General features: G+C 40.9%; 1 protein-coding gene across 1 annotated transcript in view; it reads left to right on the top strand.

Moving 5' to 3' along the window:
- Positions 1–25937, top strand: part of cenpp (centromere protein P) — a 115911-nt gene that overhangs the window by 87271 nt on the left and 2703 nt on the right. The gene's annotated exons all lie outside the window — the stretch shown is intronic.

The following is a 25937-nucleotide window of genomic DNA, read 5'->3' as shown; positions in this document are numbered from 1 at the left end:
TAAATGGAACAATGTGGGTTGGGTTTATTCTTGTCTCTGGATATGCCAAGTTTATTTGACTGTTAATTCAATTGAGTTGTTCATGAAGTCTGAATTCATAACCTTTTCACTGATATAACTTGATGGTCCTTAAACATAGCTCAAGAAAATGTGAAAAAAGAAATTTGTGCAAAGGCCTCAATAGCTTTTCTTACAAGGAACTCAAAGAAAGCACCATGCAGCGTGCAGCATTTGTCAGCATGGACGAGGTGGGCCAAAGGGTCTGTTTCTGTGCTGTATAACTCTATGAACTCCCAACCCAGTCATGCACTTCTACTGCTTAGTGCTACTCATTTATTTGGACAGTATGCTCATTTAACAAAAATATTGATAAATAGTTTTGTAAGTACTATTAACGTAGAAGAATACTCCGTGACAATTGATAAGTATAAAGCCAGAGAAGGAATTACTAGGAGTGGTGATCTTGCTCACAGCATTGCTGTACGTAGTATATTAGAGGAAACCAAGGACACGGAAGACAGACTGGGGAAGAAATTTGAGATCATGGTACAAGATGGCTAAGGGCAATCTACTTGTGGTGAGGCAGTGATGAAGGCTTAAACAAGAAATTGAAGTTAGGAGCAGAGAGTTTGGTTAGATGGTGGTCATGATGTTGCAAGTTGACAGTGGCAGTGGGAGGATTGGTTTTGACAGTGTAGGTGATTATTGAGATGGAAACGTGTGAATGAGAGTCATCAAGTCATAGAGTCAGAGAAACTGGCCTTTCACCCTGCCATGTCCATGCTGACCATCAAGATCTATCCTCTGCTTTGGAGCACCTAGACAACAGCAAAACATACGTCAGCCTGCTGTTTATTGATTACAGCTTGGCATTCAACACCATCATCCACTCAGTACTAATCAACAAGCTTCAAAACCTGGGCCTCTGTACTCCCTCTGCAACTGGATCCTTGACTTCCTTATCTGGAGACCACAGTCAGTGCAGATCGGTAACAACATCTCCTCCTCACTGACAATCAACATAGGTGCACCTCAAGGATACATGCTTAGCCCAGTGCTCTACTTTCTCTACGCTCATGACTGTGTGGCTAAGCACAGCTCAAATGCCATCTTTAAATTTACCGATAACACTACTGTTTTTGGTAGAATCTCAGATATCGACCAGGAGGTGTACCGGAGTGAGATGGATTAGCTGGTTGAGTGGTGTTGCAACAACAACCTCACACTCAATGTCAGCAAGACCAAGAAATTGATTGTGGCCTTCAGAAAGGGGAAGTCGGGAGAACACACACCAGTTCTCACTGAGGGGTCAGTGGTGGGAAGAGTGAGCAGCTTCAAATTCCTGGGTGTCAACGTCTCAGAAGATCTATCCTGGGCACAACACATTGATGCAATCACGAAGAAAGCATGCAAGAGGCTGTACTTCGTTCAGAGTTTAAGGAGATTTGGTATTTAGGAACAGCTTCTTTCCCTCCGCATTCAGATTTCTGAATGATCCATGAACCCATGAACACTACTTTGTAATTCCTTTTTCTTGCACTATTTAATTATTTTGTAAGTTAGAGTAATTTTATGCCTTTGCACTGTACTGCTGCCGCAAAACAACAAATTTCAGGACATATAACACAGTGACAATAAACCTGATTCTGATCTGTGCTAATCCCATTTTCCAGCACGTGGTCCACAGCCTTCTACTATTTGGTATTCAAGCACTCATCTCGCGACTTATTAAATATTATGAGGACCTCTGCTTCACCATCTCCTCAGGCAGGGTGTTCCAGATTGCAACCACTCCGACTTGAAAAAATTTATCCTTCAGAGCCCCCAACTCCTGACCTTAAACTTTTGCCCTCTGGTTTTAGATACCTCTGCTATGGAGAAAAGTTTCTTACTAACTACCCCATCTTTTCCCCTTTATAATTTTTAATCAAATCACCCTTCAAACTCAGCCGATCCAGTTGCAAGTTTAAACCCAAGCAATATCCAGGCGAATCTCCTCTGTACTCTCTCCAGTGCAGTCAAATCCTTTCTGCAGTGTGGCATCCAGAACTGCAGGTAGTACTCCAGCAGTGGGCTAATCAATGTTTCTTAGAGTCATAGAACAATGCATCATGGATATAGGCCCTTTGGCCCAACTAGTCCATGCCGACCATGGTGCCCACCCAACGTCCCGATTTCCTGCGTTCAGCCCATATCTCTTTAAGCCCCACCTCTCCATGTACCTATTCAAGTGCTATAGATGTTGTAGTTGTACCATAACCTGTATAATTGTACCATAACTTTGCTGTTATATTTTTGCCGCAGCTAATGAAAGTAATTATCCATATGTCTTAATTGTCGTCTCCCTGTCTTGCCACCTTCTGTCTTTCCACCTTTGTTAATATTTCTAACAAACTGAAAGGGTCCCAGCACCAGACCCTCAGGTAAAGCACTGATTGCAGCTTGCCAATCACAGAAGCACCCTCAACCATCATCCTGTGCCTCCTATTCCTGAGCCAAATTGCCAATGTGCCCTGGATCTTTTGGGTTCTTATCCTTTGGACCATTTTTTCACGTGGAACCTTGTCAAAGCCCTTAGTGAAAGCCAGATAGACTATATCAACAACACTGCCCACATCAATACATTTGTTACTACTTCAAAAAAAATTCAATCAGATTGGCCAGCCGTGCTGAATATCTTTAAATCCGTGCCTTTCCAAGTTAGATTAATTCTCCCCATCAGAATTCTTTCCAACAAGTTCCCTGCCACCGATGTTGGACTTACTGGCCTATAATTATCGGGCTTATCCCTGCCATCCTTGTTGATTAGAGGAACCACAATGGCTGACATACAGTCATTTGGGACCTCACCAATGGCCAGTGAAGAATTAAAAATCTCTGTCAGGGTCTCTGCAATCTCCTTCCTTGCCTCTCATAGCAGCTGGGATACATCTTATCAGGTCCTGAGGATTTATCCACCTTTAAAACAACTAAGATGCGTAATACCTCCTTTTTAACAAAAACTTGTTCTAGAATTTCACCATTCCTCTCCCCTAAATCCTCCAAATACAATCTGCTTCTCCTTTGTGAAAACAGATGAGATGTATTCATTTAATACCTTACTCATATCCTTTGGCTCCAAACATAGATTGGTACTTTGGACTCTTATGAGCCCTACTCTTTCCTTGGTTACCTTCTGGCCCATAATATAATTGGGGATTTTCTTTAATTCTGTATGCCAATGATTTTTTTGTTATTCCCTCTTTTTACCTTCCTAATTTCTTTTATAAGTATCTCTATACCTCCCATATGCTTCCTTTGATCTATATTCAATCCTTGATATCCCTTGACATCCAGGGTTTCTTGGACTTGTTCTTCTTATCCTACATTTTTAAGGGAACATGTTAGCACTGAACTTTCATATTTTAACTTCTGAATAGTTCCCACTTCTCAGATGTAGTCTTCCTTGCAAATAGCTGTTCCCAGTCTGCCTTTGCCAACTTGGCCTTCCCCTAATTCAGGACCTTAATTTCCAGTTCATCCTTATCCTTTTCAATAACTACCTTGAAACTTACGGTCACCATCTTCAAAGTACTCTTCCACTGACATTCCAGCTTGCTTGTCAATATTCACTATGATTTGATCCAGTAATGCCGGGAGTCTGTTGGTGGCGCTCGATGGACTAAGTCATAACTTGGCTTTGGTCCAAGCACTTTTCAATCTATTATTTACCACTCTTTAATAAGTCTTTTACAATACTGGCACAAGTTTAATTTTGATCTTTAACTGTTAAAATGAGCACCAGATCTAAAGCATCAGCTAATGGTAAAGGTAATGTAGACCAACCTACTTTGGAAGCTATTTCTAATCTGGACAGAAAGTTTGACTGGAGCTTTGCAGAATTGAAGTCCATTTTAAATGACTTTGAAGACAAACAAAATACTCTTATCCAGGAAAATGCCAAACAAATGCAACTAATTGCTGAACTCGACCAAGCTGGTAAAGAGAGAGATGCCAAATTCCATTCACTTGAAAAAGCCCTAATTACGACCAAGCGAAACCTGGAAAAGCAACAACAGAGGATCATTGACCTGGAAGGATGCAGCAGGAGGAAAAATTTAAGAATCATCAATTTTCCAGAGAACACTGAGACTGGTAACGCTACGGAATTCTTTTCTAAACTTTTGGTCGATGTGTTTGGTTCTGAAATGTTCCCTGTTCAGCCCATTCTGGATAGAGCTCACAGAGCATTAAGATCCAAACCTGCTCCGGATCAAAAACCTCGGCCAGTAATATTGAGATTTCATTATGTCAATGTCAAGGAACTCTTGACTCATACCGCTCGTGGACGTGGAATGATTCAATTTAAACAATGGAAGTTTTGAATAGTTGAAGATTACACCCTAGAAGTTATGAAAGAAAGGCTGACCTACAAACCAATTATGGCTTGTCTCTATCAAAGCAATTATGATCCTGCATTATTATTCCCAGCAAGGTTGAGAATTACACTACCTGATAAATCTCGCAAATGGTTTAAATCCGTCCAAGAGGCCAAGGAATTTCTTTTGAACTAGCTTTTAATTTTAGAAGCTAAATGTGGAAGAGACAGTGTTTTTGCTTTGATTTACTACCTACTTGCTTTATTATCCAATTAATTTTCAGATTTAAACCTTTCTTTTTCCTTTTAACATTTTTAATGTTTTGTTTTAATAATAGTTAAGAATTTAACAAAATGACTGATCCAGTAATGCCCCTTCTCTTGTAGGAGAGATTTAGGGACAAGGCTACTCGGAGCAGGAGCTAAAATAGAGTGTAATAAGCAGGATAGGGGAAGGTTAGCAGAATTTTGGGCAATCTTTGATGTGGATGAAGCTGAACAAGAGACTATTGAAGTAATCAATGCTAGGAGTGTCATTAAGTGTGGGTGAAAGTTTCAGCAACAGATCGACTGGGATAAGACGAAGAGGTGAATAATGTTATTATGATTAAAATGGTACAGGCCATTACTGAGTTATGAAAACCGAACTAAAGGACACTCCAACTACGAACAAGCTCCCATGATGTTATTAAATTCAAAAGCCCAAATGAGCTATGTTACATTAGTTCCTACAAATGGCAGAACTAGTTTTCTTTTCCTTTCCACTTTTAGTAATTGTTCTTTTTTGGCAGTCTTGTGTGCTTTTGATGCAATTCATTACAGTACTGTGGAGATACGGTTAATATATGGAGTCATTTTTGTGTATTTTCTGACTTGTGGATTAATTGACTTGTGTCTGCAAAAACAGAACCCATTCGTTACTTGGGGACAGCCGGTTATAGCATTTGCGATGGGGTTTGAAGCCTAGTTTGAGACCAAATAGGAAGCAAATGTTAAACGTTTCAATCTATCAATGATTGGGGGTGGATGACAGGATGAACAGCAGATGGGTTCATTGGTGAGGGTGACGTGGGTATGATGGGAAGCTAAAGTTGAACTGCTTTTCTCTTCATTGCTTTGCTGGAGTAGTTTTCAACTCATCCAAAACAGGATGTTATTGAGCATTGGTAAAGCCATTGCTAAAGATACTTGGCATTGATTGGATTGCTGTTTTTGGAATCAGGTAGACTAGATTGAACAATTTCTGAGTCTGCATTTAAGTATCTGTATATTAATGTTTGCCTGCTACTTAGCAACAAAAAGCCTACCACAGTGTAACCATCCTCCAGTGAAGTCTTGCATGGGGGGCAATTGTTGGAGTTCATGAATTTGTTATCTGACTGATTTACATAGGACTGTATTTACCACAAGTATAGTCTAAATCCTTCAGCGTCCTTTGTTTTTCCCCTGCTTCACACACTCACAATCTCCATTCTTTATTTGTATCTTTATCTGTAGTCTGCCTCTCCATTCTAAACTGTCCCTGCACATTAGTGTGCTGCCACAGAAGTATTCCATCAACAAGTAGGTGAATAAAGTACCAAAAGCTTAAGAAGGTAAGGAGTAGAGAGTTGAAAAGTAAAATGAAGAAAGAGATAATGGGGAAAGAAAACTGAAGGAGGAAGGAGAGAGAAAGAAAAACGAATTGGAAGGGATCACATGCAGAGAACTGAAGGAGACAGGAGACGAAATTGCATAGAAATATTCCTCGTATACTAATATGATTATAATTATACTGATATTTCAATAGTAAGTAAACTCAGAGAATGAGAAGTTGAAGCCAAAAACTTCTAGCTCAAGATTAAAAAAAAGCAGTGACCCTTTCTACACATTCACATTCAATTGTGTTCTCAGAATACAGATGCTTATTATTAGACATCTGTATTTTGTGTTTTGTTAACCTAATATCCCTATCCCAAGTTTTTCTTTCTGTCTCTTGTAATAGTGCTTGTATTATTCCTAGTGACTTCAGCATTCGTCTTCTCTCCAATAAAGTGCTGTGACTTTTCTCCACAATTTTTTGTCAATCATCTATGAATTGGCAATTCTCTCTTGGCTCCACCCCACCCCCACACTTTTTTTTAACAACCTTTTTCTTGCGCATTACTAGGTTAGTTTGCTTCCACCAGAATTGTGTCTCAATTCCACCTCTGCCTCAGCTCATGTGCTATTGAAGCACTCACCCATTCCTTGATACTTCCAGCCTCAGCTATTCTAACAAACCTCTGACCACTCTCTCTTATTGTACTCTCTGTATTCTTGAGGTCATCCAAACTTTGCTGCCCTTGGCCTACCTTGCACAAAGTCCTGTTCACTCATCACTGCTATGTTTGGTGATCTACATCCTTGTTTTCAGATCTCTCTAGTATCCTTTCCTATTACCATAAACTCCTACAGTCCTGTAACCCTTTGATTCTGCCCATGTTATTCTTCCCAACTAAATTACTCCTTCTGCTGCCAAGGCATTTGGCTCTCTTCCATCTCTCTATTTTTTTAAGATGCTCCTTAAAAGATCCCTCTTTATGTGCCTCAGTCTCTGTAACTTCTTATGCCTTAATGTCAAAATCTCCATATTTGCCTCAATGCCAGTTTTTGTTTGATAATGTCCTTCTGAAGCGACTTGGGATCTTTTTACTATGTCAAATAGAAATAGTTGTTAATGTGATTGTTGATATGGAAAACAGTACACTGTTCAGTCCAATGGTTTCAATTAATTCACCCCTTATACCTCTTAATTCTTCTAAGCTTAACTCCTTTTTCTTAACTTCTATTCTTTAATATTATTATAATTATCCTTATGGTCTGAGGGCCAAAGGACCAGAGTCAGACCAATAACTTATTCAAACCCATTCTGTCATCCATTGAAATCATGGCTAATACTGACATACATAAATGCAGCTTTGTCTTATTTCCCTTAATGTTTTTGCTTTACGAAAACCTACCTCAGGTTATAAATTACTTTGGCATCAGTATTCATTTGTAGCAGGGATTTTGATACTTCCTTCATTCTATCTTGTAGAAGTGTTTCCGATTCAAAGTGGAAGGAGGTGCCAATGAGTATGAAGTGGTAAAATGTGAGGGTCTTCACCTTGATAGGCAGAATAGGAAAACAGAATGGCCTAGAAATTCCATCATGAAGTGCAGTGTTCTAATGCATTATTTGATAATGTTTCTGAAATTTTCCTCAATCCTCAGTTGTTAAGTAAGGTTGGCACCTCAGGAAATTGTTGCACAAAAATCTGCACAGAAGCCACAGGACATGCACAGTGATGTTGGTGTGTGAGTAACAAACAATTGCTGTTACTGTTGTGGTTTTCTACTACAAGTATGCACTTTGTGAACAGCTTGGGCCCTGACTGGCAGAGCAGTCCTTTACTGATGTGATAAGACTTATTCTTGCTTTAGTTGAGGGTCTTGTCCACACCAAACTACCACCAGTATTTCTGAAGGTGGAGATTGAAACTCATGAGTTAGAGGGGGTGTCCTCCCATGATTTCTGACCCCCAAGGGCCACCATGTTGTCAGATGTGGGCAGAGCTGATTCACTGGTTGAAATGTTGGCAAGCACCAATGTTGGGAATCACCAACTGTAAGAGCCCCCACATGAACCAAAGTGATAATTTTTGTGATAATTTGGGCCTTGTGGATGTATTATACATAATATGCCCACAAGGCCTAGATGCATAGTTCTAGCATGTTGATACATTGGATGTGATGCACATAATAATGTGTTCCTTGCAGACTTGATCACAATGGCACAGATCTCTTGTACAAAAATTGACAGAATACACATTTTGCTCACTGAAAAATTTATGCCACACAGCTCCAGCAGCTCACAGATTCAATACCCTGATGTGACCTGTGTGGAATTTCTTGTTCCCCCTCTGACTGCATGCATGTTCCAGTTTCCTCTCTCATCCAAAGATCTGTGGTTGTTAGGTTAATTGGCTGTTGTAAATGCCCTTGGTGTAGGTGGGTGACAAGCTTAGGTTGGATAGGAGAGGGACGAGGGGGTGGAAAGAGATGAGGAGGAAAAGGAAGGGAAGGAGAGCTGAGGAGGAAGGGAAGGAGAGCTGAGGAGGAAGGGAGAGAGAGTCAACAGGAAGGAGAAGAGCAGAAAGGGAGTAAGGAATGAAGAGAGAGCAGAGGTGGGAGAAGAGAGCAGAGGAGGAAGCAGGGAGTGGGAGCAGAGAAGGGAGAGGAGGACGGTGAGGAAAAGAGGAAGAGTTGAGGGCAAGAGAGAAAGGAAGGGAGACCGAGCAGAGGGGGGGAGGAGAGGAGGTGGAGCAGAGCAGGGGAGGGGTGAGAGAGAGCAGAGGAGGGGTGAGAGAGAGCAGAGGAGGGGGAGAGAGAGCAGAGGAGGGGGGAGAGAGAGAGAAAGAGCAGAGGAGGGGGGGAGAGAGAGAGAGCAATTGCCAGAGACAGAGAATAGTTCTAACGATCATATTTATCTTTTGATTTCATTACCTGTATGCCAACCAGGATGACACCAGTTTCACTGCTGAAGTGAAGATAAAGAATTGTATTAATGTGTATGAGGTTCTGACAACAACATGAATGGTTTTGACTAGGAAAATGCCAATTTCAGCCAAAGCCTATGGCAAACGTTCAACATTTAATGGAAAATTCCTTATCCCAAACACAGTAATTCCTGCAACATTTTTGTTCATTTTATTACATTTTCTGCTCATTTTTCTCTCCTGTTCTGGATTTGTTGATAGGTTATATAGTTTTCCTTGCGCTGTCTCATTATTACTGTGTTCCTTAGGCAAAGGCTCTTGTTGTTTGATTTCTCTGGCTGTATCTCATTGGCATGTCATTTCATAGGCTCACTGAATCCTCACTGAAATACTGTCTGTAAGTGTACAGAGTAGATGTGGCCAAGCTGTTTCCCTTGGCGGGTGAGTCCAGGACCAGAGGGCACAATCTTAGAATTAGAGGGTACAGGTTTAAAACAGAGATGAGGAGAAATTTCCTTAGCCAGAGGATGGTGAATTTGTGGAATTCCTTGTCACATACAGCAGTGGAGGCCAGATCATTGGAGGCGTTTAAGGAAGAGATAGATAGATATCTAATTAGTCGGGGTATCAAGGGATATGGGGATAAGGCTGGAAATTGGGGTTAGAATAGTTTTTTTTTGGCACCTGCCCCCCCCCCCCCCCAAGTTTCTCATTTTTTTCTTTTTTCCCTTTTCTTTGGAGCAGACTCGATGGGCCGAATGGCCTACTTCTCCTCCCTTGTCTTGTGTTCTTGTGAGTCACAGAGCTGTTCAGTGCAGAAACAAATTATTCAGTCTACCATGTCCATGCCAATGTTTTTGCCCATCTACACTAATCCCATTTGCCTCCATTAGGAGTATATTTTTCTCCGTCTTGCCTATTTAAGTATTTGTCTAAATGCTTTTTAAACATAGTAATTACATCTGATCCCACCACCTCCTCTGGCAGTGTGTTTCAATATCAACCACTCCATGAAAAAAAGAACTTGACCCTGAGATCACATTTAAATCAGCTACCACTCACTGTAAAACTGTCTTCTGTTTTTTGATACCTCTAACAAGGGAAGAAGATTTTAACTCTTTACCCTGTCTCTGTCTCTCATAATCTTATTTATTTCTGTCAGGTCACCCCTCAGCCACCTTTGCTTCAGAGAAAGCAGACCCAGCCTATTTCAGTCTCTCCCCGAAACTGAAGTCCTCCAGGCAACATCCCGATGAATCTCCTCTGCACTCTCTCCAGTGCAATCACATCCAACATAACTTCTGACTAGTTCTTCATCATGTGAGTGTCTAGGTAGTGGCTATTGGCTGAAACAATGTTTCTGGCTATGTGTATACAGCTTTCAGCTGATGATCAGGAGTGGGTACACTGCCTGATAATTTTCCTTCCCTCATCCAGAAGAATTCAGCTGGAGAGAAGGTGGAGGATAAGCACTCTATATGGAGTGAGAGTAACATCAGGCTAACATTCAGAGGTGGTAGATATTAATAGTAAGCATTATAGGAGACAGGATGAGCTATATTGAGGTTGTGAGGTATGGGGATTGTTTGGGCATGCAGTAGAAGACAAAGAGTTGCCAAAGGAAGCACACAGAGTGAGAGACATTGCATGGATGGAGCATGCATTGGGAGGGCAGTTACAGACAATCAAAGGGCTTAAAAGTGTTTGGCAGAAGGAAAGGAAGTCAGGAGAGATCCCCAGTCCTCACCTTTCACCCTACCAGCCTCTGCATCCAGCGCATCATCCTTTGTCATTTCTGCCGGCTGCAACAAGATCCCACCACCAACCACACCTTTATTTTCCTCACCCCTTTCCACCTTCCACAGGGACCGCTGCCTCCGTGACTCCCTGGTCCTTTTATCCCTCCCCGACCCTGCAAAAGGTGCAACGCTTCTTCTTACATCTTTTCCCTCATCACCATCTAGGGACCTAAACAGCCCTAAACAGGTGAGGCAAAGGTTCACGTGCGCCTCCTCCAACTTGTCTACTGCATTCATGTTCCCAATGTGGCCTCCTCTACATCGGTGAAACCAAGTGCAGACTAGGCGACCGTTTTTCACACTCTGTCCACAATGGCCATCATGAGCTCCTAGTTGCATGCAATTCCAATTCCCCTTCCCATTCCCACACCAAGCTGTCCATTCTCAGCCTTCTCCATTGCCAGGGTGAGGCAAAATGCACACTAGGGGAACAACGCCTCATTCTGCTTGGGCAGTCCACAACCCAATGGCATGAACATTGATTTTCCAATTTCAGGTATCCCCCCCCCCCCCCTTCCTGCGTGTTCTCCCTGCCCCCAAAGCCTTTCTCCTTCTGATCCTCATCCCATTTTTGTCCCCTTCCCTCCCACCAGCCCCCCATCACCCTTCTTCGTCCCCTTCCCCCTCCTTGTTTCATCCACCCACTGCACACATAGTTCACCTATACTCTTCCCCACTCTGTCTCACCCCGCCACCCCCAATCTGGTTCTGGTTCCATCTGCCATTCACCTGCTCCTGTCTCCCAAATCCACCCCTCCCCCTCCCCAACCTGGCTTGACCTATCTGTCATCTTTCACCCCTCCAGTCCACCAATCATCACGGGTTCCCGTTTCACTATTTTCCCCTCTCCTGTTTGTACTGGCTATCTTCTCTCTCCATTCTCAATCCTGATGCAGGGTTTTGACCTGAAACGTCGACATTGCCCTTCCCCCTGCAGATGCTGCTTGACCCGCTGAGTTTCTCCAGCAGATTGTTTGTTGTTCCAGTTTGCAGCATCTGCAGTCTCTTGTGTCTTCAGGAGAAGGTTTCTTTGTTAAATACTTAACAAACAGCTGCTGCTATTTTTTTTTTGATGATTGCCCCATCCTTTGTCAGTGATGATAAAGACGTTTAACAGCACTCAGGGCTTTTGGAGAACTTTGTTCAAAAGTTGTATTCTTTCTGCATCTGGTTTTAATCAGGGTCAAAGAGCTTTTAAATATTTTCAGATGTTGAACAGCAACGTGTAGAAGAACACAGAAAAATAAATTCTTTGTGCTTTGGTTGAGAATTAAGTTATCTGATTATAAAGAAAAGGACAAGCAGAAAACTAGGGGAAAGCAGCACTATGGCATTATTGGAAATGGGCCATTATCCTCCAGTATCTCATTAATCGTTCTTCAAATGTAATCCTAAAACTGTTAACTCTGCCATCACATTGACACCCAAGACCTATCTGATCATTTTTTAACTGGCCTACATTGAAACGAAAATTAGAAATTTATACCATCTGCACAATTCTTTGAGAAATATTCAATTGTGAGATGACTGCCACTCAGTCCATTTCCAATACTACTTGCCTATCCACCAGGTAGCAAATGTAAGTCCAAAAGATTTTTTAAAGAGAATTCTTGTGGAGTCAGGAGGTCCAAGAGTGCTCTTTCTGGTTCTACAAAATAACTGCAGGCTGCTTTTCACCTATGCTTTACTCTCTGTGTGACAGCCAGTTAATTCCATGCAATGATCCACAATCAGAGAGTGACAAAATGCAGCTAAATTGTCTGACTCTCATGAATCGTTCAAGATTTCTGGAATTGTATAAAACAGCAAGAAGCCAACAGCTCCATGAATGCCACAAACAAATACACTCAACAACTGGCAACACATTCTTTATAATATAAATGCAAAATCGTTTTCACATGACAAGAAAATGATATATGATCAAAGCTGCAGAAATTTATTCAATCCAATCCAATCTCACAATTCTATCTAAGAACCAGTGATGTTGAAAGAATTTTTCTTTATTACAGCTGCTTGTTGACTGGACTAGTTCAGAGGCCTGGGTAAATAATAATGAGAATAAAACCCTAAATCATCTTTGAAAATTTCTTTTAAAAATTCCATTCATAAAGCACTCCCATGGATAGAAGTGAGAATTGTTGTAAAGATCCAACTGACTTTCACTTTTTTTTGGGGGAAGCCAACCTGGTCACAGCTAACTTCTTTGTAAGTAACCTAGCAATCACGAAGGCTACAATATTGGGAGCCATTAGTTTACTTATTCTAAATCTGACTTCCATGCTTAAATTTCAATTATTTCTTTCAAATCTCCATTTGCCTTTGGCTATTATCTCCTACACCCCAGCAATCACATTGCAGATTTTTGTTTTGTTTTTATTTGTGTGCTTTTCCTCCTCTGGCCATGCTCTATTGGACAGTATTGTAGACCAGCAGCTTTAAAAGGGAAATGCTCCATCCAAGGTATTTATCTGTAATGTGTGCTACTACTGATCGAAGGAAATAAAACTTGAAATATAACATTTTTTTTGTTTTACTGCTGAATGTTTCCAACATTTGGTTCATTAAGGATATTTGGCTCGACATGTGTTGCAGGAAGAAACAACTCAATTTATGGGGCCTTGGGAAAATTTTTAGAAAATGAGTGAGTTTAGCAGAAAGGACAGATGCACTTCAAAAGAGGTAGCACGGAATTTAATGCAAAAGGCAGCTTAAATGTAATTTTTTCCATATGTATGGGCAAAAAGAAGGCTCAAAGGTGGAAAGAGATTGAACCAAAAAATAATTGTGAAAAAAAGCACAAGGAAGAATTGCCAGAGTAAGAAAATTCAAGATAGAAATTTGTGTGAGGCCTTAATGGGAAAACTAGAATATGGCATCCAGTTTACGAAGCCTATTACAAGAGGGCTTTCAAAACACATAGGAAATGTACAACATAGATACACTGGGATAATGCCAAGTTTCAGTTTTCAGTTGTGAAGAAAGTATTGAATTTGAGCTTTCTATTCTACTAAATCTGAGAATTAAGGGATGACTTAAATGTCTTCAACAATATAGGTATTGTAATGGGGTAAGTAGCAATAGATTGTTTCCACTGGCCAGCACAATGACAATGATTTAAAAAAAACTTCAATATGATTTTACATAATGATTAAAATTTAGAATTCTCATCAGCAAACTGTATTGAAGTAAAATACACAAATTAATGTTTGCAGCCACAGACACTTCTCTTTAAAGTGCTTAGGCTTTTAAAAGTGAGATAGGGAGAGTATATCGAGAGCACGTTCCTTTTAGAGTGAAGGGCAAGGCTGGCTGGGTTACAGAATCCTGATTGACAAGAGATATTGAGGCTCTTCTCAGGATAACAAAGGAGGCATATGTCAGATACAGGCAGCTGGGATCAAGTGAATTCCTTGAGTGATGTAGGAGTATACTTAAGAGGGAAATCTGGAGGGCAAAAAGAGGACATGAGATAGCATTGGCAGACAAAATAAAGGAGAATCGGAAGAGATTCTATGAGTATGTTAAGAGCAAAAGGGTAACAAGGGAAAGAATAGGTGCTCTTAAAGATCAATGTGATTGTCCATCTGTGGAGCCACAGGAGATGGATGATGTGTTAAATGAATACTTCTCTTCTGTGTTTACCATGGAGAAGGTCATGGAAGCTAAATAATTAAGGGAAATGAATGATGATATATTGGAACATATCCACATTACAACAGGAAGGTGCTGGCAGACTTAAGGCGTATTAAGGTGGATAAATCCTTGAGGCCTGATCAAATGTATCCTAGGACATTGTGGGAAGCTAGGGAAGAAATTGCAGAGGCCCTGGCAGAAATAGTTGCATCATTTTTAGCCAAGGATGAGGTACCGGAAGACTGGAAGATGGCTTATTTAAGAAGAGCTGCAAAGACAAGCCAGGGAACTACAGGCCAGTGGGCCTGACGTCAGTGGTGTGAAAGTACTAGAGAGGATTCTGAGGAAACAGGATGTACCAGCATATGGAAAGGCAAGGACTGATAAGTGATAGTCAGTATGGCTTTGTGCATGGGAAATTGTGTCTCACAGATTTGATTGAGTTTTTTGATGAGGTGACAAAGAGGAGTGATGAGGACAGGTCAGGGCAGTAGATGTTGTCTACATGGACTTCAGCAGGGCCTTAAACAAGGTACCGCATGGTAGGCTGGTTTGGAAGGTTAGATCACTTGGGATCCAGTTTCAGTTAGCCCATTGGATACAAAATTGGCTTGGTGGAAGGAGTCAGAGGGTGGTAGTGGAGGTTGTTATTCAGATTGGAGGCATGTGACCAGTGTTGTGCCATAGGCATCGGTGCTGGGTTCACTGTTGTTTGTCATCTATATTAACAATTTGGATGAAAATGTTGTTAACATGGTTAGTAAGTTTGTGAATGACACCAAAATTGGTAGTGTAGTGGACAGTGAAGAAGGTTATCTAAGATTACAATAGGATCTAGATGAATTGGGGAAGTAGGCCAAGGACTGGCAGGTGGAATTTAACTTGGACAAGTGTGAGGTGTTGCATTTTAGTAAGGTAAACCAGAGCAGGACTTGTACATTATACAGTGGGCCCCGGAGAGTGTTGTAAAACGTAGAGACCTAGGGGCACAGGTACATAGTTCCCTGAAAGTATTGGTTTATTATTGTCACTTGTACCGAGGTACAGTGAAAAACTTGCCTTGCATACTGTTCGTACAGATCAATTCATTACACAGTGCATTGAGGTAGTACAGGGTAAAAACAATAACAGAATACAGAGTAAAGTGTCACAGCTACAGAGGAAGTGCAGTGCAGGTAGACAATAAGGTGCAGGGTCATAACTAGGTAGATTGTGAGGTCAAGAGTCCATCTCATCGTATAAAGGAACCATTCAATAGTCTTATAACAGTAGGGTAGAAGCTGTCCTTGAGCCTGGTGGTATGTGCCCTCAGGTTCCTGTATTTTCTGCCTAATGGGAGAGGGGAGAAGAGAGAATGGCCCAGGTGGGTGGGGTCTTTGATTATGCTGGCTGCTTCACCAAGGCAGCAAGAGGTACAGGCAGAGTCCACGGAAGGGAGGCTGGTTTCTGTGATGTGTTGAGCTGTGTCCACAACTCTCTGCAGTTTCTTGCAATCCCAGGCAGAGCAGTTGCCATACCAAGCCGTGATGCATCCAGATAGGATGCTTTCTATGGTGCATCGCTAAAAGTTGGTGAGTGTCAAAGGGGATGTGCCAAATTTCTTTAGCCTCCTGAGGAAGTAGAGGCACTGGTGAGCTTTCCTAGCCATGGCATCTGTGTGGTTGGACCAGGACAGGCTGTTGGTGATATTTACTCCAAGGAACTTGAAGCTCTCAACCCTCTCGACCTCAGACCCATTGATGTAGACAGGTGCATGTACACTGCCCCCCCTTTCCTGAAGTCAATGACCAGCTCTTTTGTTTTGCTCACATTGAGGGAAAGGTTGTTGTCACTAAGCTCTCTATCTCCTTCCTGTACTCCTACTCATCATTATTTGAGATATGGCCCACTACGGTGGTATCATCTGCAAACTTGTAGCTGGAGTTAGAGCAGAATCCGGCCACACAATCATGAGTATATAGGGAGTAGAGTAGAGGGCTAAGGACACAGCCTTGTGGGACACCAGTGTTGAGAATAATCGTGTCGGAGGTATTGCTGCCTATCCTCACTGATTGCGGTCTGTTGGTCAGAAGGTCAAGGATTCAATTGCAGAGGGAGGTGTTGAGTCTCAGGTCTCAGAGTATGGTGATGAGTTTGCTTGAAATGATAGTATTGAAGGTGGAGCTGTAGTCAACAAACAATAGTCTAACGTGTTTTTGCTGTCCAGATGCTCCAGAGATGAGTGTAGGGCCAGGGAGATGGTGTCCACTGTAGACCTGTTTTGGCAGTAGGCAAATTGCAGTGGGGTTGAGGTTTTCCGGGAGGCTGGAGTTAATGCATGCCATTACCAGCCTCTCAAAGCACTTTATGATAGTGGATGTCAGATCCACTGGCCAGTAGTCATTAAGGCATGTTACCTTGTTTTTCTTAAGTACCAGGATGATAGTGGTCTTCTTAAAACAGGTGGGAACCTGAGACTGAAGCAGGGAGAGGTTAAATATATCTGCAAATACCCCTGCCAGCTGATAGCACAATATCTGAGGACAGGGCCAGGGCACCATCCAGGCCAGATGCTTTCCTCGGGTTCACTCTCCGGAAGACTGATCTTGTGTCCTCAACGGTGACCACGGGTTCAATTGCATTGGAGGCTGTCAGGGTGGGTGGTGACAAACCAATCCCCTTCTGTTGAAAACATGCCTAGAATGCGTTAAGCTCATCAGGAAGGGATGTGCTGTTGTTGATTATGCTACCCAACTTAGTTTTGTAGCCCATTATAGCATGTAAGCCCTGCCACAACTGACGGCTGGTCTGGGACTCTATTTTGGACTGGTATTGTCTCTTGGCATCTCTGATAGCTTTACGAAGGTCGTATCTCGATTACTTGTAAAGGTCAGCGTCACCTGATTGGAATGCAGCAGTCCTCAACTTCATTAGGGAGTGGATCTCCCAGTTCATCCATGGTTTCTCGTTTGGGAATAGTTGTATTGTCCTCTTTGGTACACAGTCCTCTACACACATATGGTGACATACTCATCAAGGCTGGCAGCTGAGTCTTTGAACATGGACCAGTCCACTGACTCAAAACAGTCCCGTAGAAGCTCATCTATTTCCTCAGACCAGCACTGAATAACTTTCTGTACCAGATCCTTCCGTTTCAGTTTCTGTTTGTATGCAAGGAGAAGGAGCACGGCCTGGTGGTCTGATTTCCCAAAGTGAGGGTGAGGGGCGGCTCAGAAGGCATCTTTGTTGGTTGTATAGCAATGGTTAAAGGTGTTAGGGCCCCTGGTGGGACAGGAGACGTGCGAGTAGTACTTTGGTAACACTTGAGGTTGGCCTGGTTGAAGTCACCTGCAATAATGAAGAAGGCCTCAGTAGTGATACAGGTAGACAGGATGGTGAAGAAGGCATTTGGCGTGCTTCCCTTCATTGGTTGGGGCATTGAGTACAGGAGTTGGGACATCATGTTGCAATTGTACAAGCCGTTGCTGAGATCACACTTGGAATATTGTACCCAGTTCTGGTCACCGAGCTATAGGAAGGGCGTCATTAAGCTGCAAAGGGAGCAGAGAAGATTCATATTACCAGGACTAGAGGATTTGAGTTCGAAGGAGAGAATGGATAGTCTGGGACTTTTTCCATGGAGTGTAGGAGACTGAGGGGTGTAGGAGGACTAGAGGTATATAAAATCATTAGGCATGTCTTCTTTTTCCTCAGGGTGAGGGAGTGTTAAGCTAGAGAATTTAAGGTGAGAGGAGAAAATTTAAAAGTGAATTTTTCACACCGAGGGTGGTGGGTATATGGAACGAGCTCCCAGAGGAAGCTATAGAGGTGGGTACAATTATAATGTTTGGACAAGTACATGCGTAGAAAAGGCCGAGAGGGATTTAGGCCAAACACAGGCAAATGGGACTAGCTCAGGTAGATATCTTGATCAGCATGGACGAGTTGGGCCGAAGGGCCTGCTTCCTTGCTGTATGACTCTATCTAAAGTCTCTCCACTTGTAGACTGTCAACTCTCATAGTCTATTATGCCTCTTATTATATTTAATACAGAGTATAGTTATGTCTTGTTCAATCTTGTTTGATCAAATTGTTTTTTTGCACACTTGCTTAATATATGCATCTATTTGTTGTCTCTTTGCTTCATCATTGTGCCTCATAGATTTGTAGGAATCTGCAAATTCAGTACATTGCATGATTTTTTCATTGAAGATAATAAATGAATTATGAATAGCTGTGGCTAAGTGCTGATGACAGCTCACTAGTAGAATGCAAACTGAAATCAATCCCTTTTAATACCATTGCTTTTGCCCTTCAACCAATTTTCTGTCTTTGCTAATATGTTAACTCCAAACATGTGAGCTCTTATTTTATCTAACAACTTTTTTTTCTTGCAACCTTTTGTGCAGTACTTTATCAACTGCCTTTTAAGAAGACTTGTTGAACAACCCCAAACTATTTTCACTCCACCATTCCTCCAGATCCCTGATAATAATTTCTCCAGCCATTGTCCCTTTGGCATTCATTTCTGTTGTTTCTCTTCCTTTTCGCAAAGTTGTAGAAGCTCTCTCAATATTGTAATATTTTGTGTCAATTTTGCTTTTTTCAAATGCTTGCTGTTCACTTTCTCCTGACAAGTCTTCTCACCAAATTTCTCAACTACTTTGACCAATTCAGCCTTCATAATTGGCCTTATTTTTTCAAGATTCTGGTCTTGACAGATCTGTTTCTTAAACTGTCTCTTTTATATTGGTCTAGAAAATTGCATTATATGATCTCATTGTTCAAGCCACTTTTGCCAATGTGATTTGCCCAACAATGGAGGTTAAAGTCCTCCATGATTGTTCTATTACTTTTGCTTCTTGCTGCTACAGGAAAGGCTGCAATCTGCATCAACCAGTGATGTTTAGTTCTTGTTATCAATTCTCTCCACCCATACTGATCCTACTTCCTGGTCTATTTGTTCAACATTAATCCTTACCGCTCTCCTTGTGTCATTCAATCCATACCGCACTCCTTGTGTCATTCTTCATTATTAGGCTATTCCATTATATTCCATTGGCCCCACCTTGCCCCTTCCTTTTCCATCTAGTTTTTTCTTTGTAAACATCAGGAATTTTGGAATATCCAATTTCTAATGCAGTGCTCTCTCTTTTCTCCTTGTACTGGTGCTGGTAAATTACAAATCAAAACAGCTTTTTCCCAACTGTTCTTTGAGCTGCATGGTTAACTCTTAGATCTCTTCAAATCCATGCCAATAGTCAAATGGTTCAGGTAACAATCACAAAGCCCCTCAGCAGAATTCCATTCCTGGTTCTGCCTCTGTCATTGGTGGTGATATACATTTGAACAACTAGATCCTCCGTCTCCCATTCCAAGTAGTTGTATAAAGGAGATGTCCTTAGTTCAGGCACAAGGCAAGCAATTGCCTTCAAGATTCCTGCTCATGGCTGCAGAGAACATTAGCAGTGTCTCTGATTATTCTATCCCTTTCCCACTGGCATTTTGCTTTCATTCTTCCCTCTGGAATAGTCCTCCATTATCATGGTGCCTTGGTCTGCTTGCCCAATCTCCCAAAAGTCATTGAACACATCCTGTATGTAGCAAGCACCTTGTACTAGTTAGACAAGGTCAAAGCTGAGGTTCCTGCATTTATACACCTGGCCCCTACACCTAATTGATTTCTGGTCATGTCCTTCTGTTCTTGAACACTGTGCAATTAGCCTATTCCCTAGCCTGAGGGGTGTGGCTGCATCCTGCCAAGGTAATTCTTTTGTTCTTGGTGTATCACAGTATCTTCAGTTCAAAAGCCAGCTCAACAACTCTAGTCAAAGTTGCTCAAGCGTAGACACTTGTTGTAGATTTGGGATCTTAATTGTCTCCACCATTTCCAAATCATCTATCTTGACATCCTGATACAGGATCTCGATTTGTACCTTTTGCCTCCATAGATGCTGGTTGACCTGCTGAGTTCTTCCAACGTTTTGAGTTTTGTTCTAGATTCCAGCATCTGCAGTCTCTTTTGGCTTCCTATCAAAACTTATTTTGTGTTTTCAGTTAGTTGAGGTTTCTAATCACTTGATATTTTGTTTGCTTTTTATTAGCTCATCTATTAAAAGGTACCTTTCTGCCTGTTGTAAACCTTTCTTTGATTAAAAACACACTACCTTGCACCGAACATGAGACACCATAGAACCATACAGCACAAAACAGGCCCTTCAGCCCACCGTGTTGTGCCGTCCATCAGACCACCCTCACACTACCTAACCCCTTCCTCCCACATATCCCTCTATCTCACGTTCCTCCATATGCCTATCCAACAAGCTCTTGAACCTGTTCAATGTATCTGCCTCCACCACCACCCCAGGCAGTGCATTCCATGCACCAACCATGTGCATTCTATGCACCAACCAGTGCATTCCATGCACCAAATTTTAAATAATTGTTGCCTTTAGCTTAGTCACTGATTTTAATGTCAAAAATATGTTGCAGATGCTGGAAATTTGAAATAAATATTGAAATGCTGGAGATATGAAGCAGCTGAGAAACAGAATTAATATTTTGGGTTGATGATGTTTCATCAGAACTGGGAAATATCGGAGGTAAAAAGACTTTTAAGTTGCAGAGGAAGGTGTAGGAGAAAATGAAGTGGATATATATTTGGCACAAATGTGAGACTAGTTTCTGGCTTAACCCCTGAAATTATGACTGAATACTTGAGAAAACAAGGGGGAAATTTGGATATGGGTCATGTGATGTTGAGAGCAACATGTTGATAAAATGGGGAGGAAGAAACACTTCAGTTCTGTTGAACTTTGGTAAGGCTCCCGCTGGACCATAATGTTCAGATCAGGGGCACTCTTCAGGAGGTGAAATATTGCCCTCAAGTGCTGCAGCACATTCCACAATGATACTAGATTTTCAGGGATGCAGATTGCACTAAGTGGCATGTATTCCCATTAGAAAGTCTTTTAAATCACCAAGTGATTCATGAGAGTAGATGCTAAGAAACAATTTCCTTTGGTAGAGGAACCTAGAACAAGGAAACAAATGTTAAACTTACAGTTGGGCACTTAAATAATGCGTTGAGAAAGCTTTTCACACACAATCCTATACTCTTCTCTCAAAACTGCAAATGGTAGTTCACTTGAAATTTTCAACACAGGGATCAAGAGATCAATAAGATTATCAAATATTTAAGGCAATGGAGTTAAATGGAGTAAATGGAGTTAAAAGTACAAGTAAAGTATGAATGTACAGCAAAACAGAACACTGCAGTACAAATAGTAAGAAAACCATATTTAGGGTATTGATTTAAGAACTGCATGTTATTTTCATTGAGACCTGTGCTTATTTTTGATATATGGCTATTTAGCTTTAGATTTGATAGGATTGTAACTAATTAGTTATGTAAGGATCTAAGAATAATATGTAAATCTCCTAAATATGCAAATTTATGTTACTCCTGTTATGTTTGATGACAAATAAGTATATTTGGATTTCAACAGGTTAATTTAAGCAATTAAAAGTTTAATCTTGTAGAATAAAATAATTTAGCAAAAAAAGCCACGTATTTAGTTAGTGTATGTCTCAGATCAGTGTCACAATAAATTGCTGTTGAATTGCTGGAATCTATATTGCAGTCAAAATAGATGGAGAGTAATCAGTATGTTTTTCAACAAAGATTTCTGAAAAAGAATAATTAAGGCTTCAATATTATTAAATGTAATAACAAATTGCTTACTTTAAAATGTGTTATTTTTCCCATATTTCAAACATTAAAATTAATTGCATTGACATTTTTGAAAGGCATTGTTTAATTGTCTGAAATGTAGTGATTTCAGAGATGTACAGTTAAAATTTTTGTGTACACCCATTTCAAAGCCAAACTATTAAGGGAAAGCATATGTGGAACAAATCAAAAATTGGCCTATATACTACATGCCACGTTTTGCATACCAGCTGTCATTTCAAATCTGATAAGGTTTTTAACAAGTTGACTTCAGACTTGCACACCAAGTGTTACACAGAAGCATTTGAGTTTAATCTGCCTATGAAAGTCACTAAATGTGCAATGTTTTGACCTTTTGGTGACACATTCCCTGGCAATCTAATCTTAGTTTGCCATATTAAAAAGTGCTTGCAATGCAAATTATGCTTAAATGACATAAGATTGTATACACATTTGAAAGTCCCACTGAGATTTACTTTGGAATAGCAACTGACAGAAATATCTATTTTCTGGCAACCAGTGCTATAAATTATTTAAAACTATATTTTATTTCTTTACTATTAGGTCTCAGTGGAGCTACCTATATTGAACTAGAGGGTGTGTTATTTGTAACAAGTGCAATGCAATATATTGCATTATGTATCACATGTTTAGTTAAATTTGGCAAGTGCTTACAATGTTATAGTGCAAAGGTTCTATGGGCCTATCAGGCAAAAACTTGTCCTAAGCTCAAATAATAGATTCTTACCAAGTTAACAATACCATTTCCATTAAATTTTAAAAGCAGTTTAATGTGCAGGTGGCAAATACCACCAATTAGTAGTGAGCAACCAAAGTAAATTTGATTAATACCATTGAAAGAAAAAGTTACTTCAACTTATTTTCAAAGCCAGATTGCTTTATGAGATTCAGATTGAAGGGACTGAATGAGAAGGAAAAATTAAAATCTGCTAAGAAAAGTAGCCTGTCGTGATCGGAATAGTTAAATGCCAACTGTAGTTGGTGCTTTTCCAACTTAGAATTGCCTATGAACCAGAACTTCCTTCAGCCAAATGTTGACATTCTGTTAGTTACTGTAAAAACTCCTCTGCACTGAGGTTGAATTGTAAGGTGCAAATCTGAGCAACAGTTGCTCATCTCCCCCAGTACACTGCTATTTGTCTTTTAACCTACAAACCCATCAATTATGTCTTTCTTATATTTAAACTTTTCCTTCTCCATTACTCTCTTCACTAACCCAACCAGTTCCATATACATAAACCACAAATCATTCAACCTCCTGTACCAATTCCTCTGTATTTATTGCCCCTAATTAACTTCTACTTGCTTCCTTTTCTCTCCAAATAATGATTTCACACTCCTATTATTTTTGTTGGGAATCCCTCCTTGGCTTTGCAACATTCAAAATTTAGAAGTACAGGAGGTTCATATTTAAGCTTTTGCCCTTTGCTCCCTGAAATTGACGTACTATGCACTTCACCTCATATCCATGACTGGAGGTGGAGATTGTCATTTCACCATGGGAAGTTACCCTCAAGTTTCAATGTCTTGCTACATTTCTTTCCCCAAAATCCACTTTTGCTCTTCAAAGTCCACCTTTTTGACCATGTCCTCAATTATCTGTAGTCCATTGTTGCTGCTCTGTGTCTGTTTCTCTGCCTTTTCTCATTTGTGGCATGTCTTAGAACAATTCCTTACTTTTAAAGATAATGCAAATTGAAACTATACCTTCAGTCTTTCAGTTTTGAATGCTTGAGAGTATTCTCTCAGCCACATTTGTTACATCTTTGATTCTGTTGCAGAAATTTATTTAAAATACTTTTTGGGTATTTTTTTTCATGTTTTCTAAAACTGGTGACATTTTAAGTAAACAATTATTCAATCCATGCTTGCACACAATTTATGCAATGCTTTCCTTCTCCAAGGGACTTCTGAGTGCACATCTCCCTCTCATGGCAGATATTATTATTACTAGGAAATGACATTACTACATAAAGCATATTTGAAATTTTGTTTTTATTTTCATTTTTGTACTAATTTTTGTTCCTTGTGATAAATCTAAGGCACTGGAATGTTCTGCTTTGATATTACATATAGTCTAAAACTCCATTTTTTGTCTGGGTTCCCACTTCAATTATATATTGGGAAATCCTATTAGAATGCACTGAACCTGATTTTGTCTGCACGTTGAGATTTAGCTTAATTTGAGTGTGTTTTCTCGGCATCAGTTATTGGAGCGTCACCCATCTGCAAGTTAAAAAGAGATGTGCTGGCAACAGTATGCTGAATTTTTTTTCAATGGATCAGTGAAGCAACTGTTTCAATAGAAAAGAAGATGTGGGGTTGTGGGGGACGGCACCTCAAGGATGCATGCTTACTCCACTGCTCTACTCTCTCTACACTCATGACTACATTGCTAAGCACAGCTCAAACACCATCTATAGATTCTTCCACTGTTGTTGGTAGAATCTCAGATGACAATGAGATTCTACCAACAGGAGCAAGATAGATCAGCTGCTTGAGTGGTGTCGCAACAACAACCTCACACTCAATGTCAGCAAGATCAAGGACCTGACTGTGGACTTCAGGTAGGGGAAGTCAGGAGACTACCCACCAGTCCTCATTGAGGGGTCAGTGGTGGAAAGGGTGAGCAGCTTCAAGTTTCTGGGCGTCAACTTCTCAGAGGATCTAGCCTGGGCGCAACACATTGATGCAATCACGAAGAAGGCATGCCCGTGGCTCTACTTTGTTAGGAGTTTGAGGAGATTTAGTATGTCACCAAAGACTTTTACAAATTTCTGTGGATGTACGGTGGAGAGGATTCTGTCTGGTTGTGTCACAGCCTGGTATGGAGGCTCCAATGCCCAGGATTGCAAGAGGCTGCAGAGGGTTGTAGACTCAGCCAGCTCCATCACGGGCACAACTCTCCTCACCACTGAGGACATCTTCAAGAGGCAGTACCTCAAAAAAGCGGTGTACATCACTAAGGACCCTTACCATCCAGGACATGCTCTCTTCTTGTTACTACCATTGGGGAGGAGTTATGGGAGCCTGAAGACCCACACTCAACAATTCAGGAGCAGCTTCTTCCCCTGTGCCATCAGTTCTCTGATCCATGAACAGTACCTCATAATTCCTTATTTTTGCACTGTTTATTTATTTTTATATTTATAGTAATTTTATGTCTTTGCACTGTACTGCTGCCACAAAACAACACATTTCACATCATATGTCAGTGATAATAAATCTGGTTCTGATTCTGATATCCCTAATCAGTCCAATGCACATCGATCCTATCTCTCAGAAACCCCTCCAGTAGCTTTCCTACCACTGATGTTAGGTTCAATGGCCTGTAGTTCTCTAGCTTGTCCTCACAGCCCTTCTTAAATAAAGGCTACCTTTTTACCTGACATATGCCTCCTTTTTCCTGACCAGAGCCTCAATATCCCTTGTTAGCTAGGGTTCCCTAATCCTGTCATTCTTGGCCTTCACTCTAACAGGAACTTGTTGACCCCGAACTCTCCCTATCTTGCTTTTAAGAGCCTTCCACTTCTCAGACATGCCTTTACCTGCAACCAGCCTCTCTCAGTTGACCTTTGCTTCCAAAATTTGCCTTGCCCCAATTTAGGACTTTTAACTTGTGGACAAGTCCTATCTCTTTCCATAACGTTTTAAAAACACAGAATTATGGTCTTTGGTCCCAAAGTGCTCCCATACTGACACTTCGGCCTCTTGTCCAGCCTCATTTCCCAAGAGGATGCTGCTTGTGGCCCCCTCTCTAGTAGGGGCCTTGACATGTTCTTGAGAAAACTTCCCTGGACATACTTAATTCTGCCCTGTCCAAACCCTTAGCGCTATTGCCACTCCTAGTCAATATCAAGGAAGTTAACATCACCTTATTTTACAACCTTATTATTCCAACAGCTATCTGCAATCTT

Source organism: Pristis pectinata, chromosome 6, assembly GCF_009764475.1.
Source record: "Pristis pectinata isolate sPriPec2 chromosome 6, sPriPec2.1.pri, whole genome shotgun sequence".
Classification (NCBI taxonomy): domain Eukaryota; kingdom Metazoa; phylum Chordata; class Chondrichthyes; order Rhinopristiformes; family Pristidae; genus Pristis; species Pristis pectinata.
Note: the sequence above shows the minus strand (reverse complement) of the source record. Positions and strands in the feature narration are given on the sequence as shown.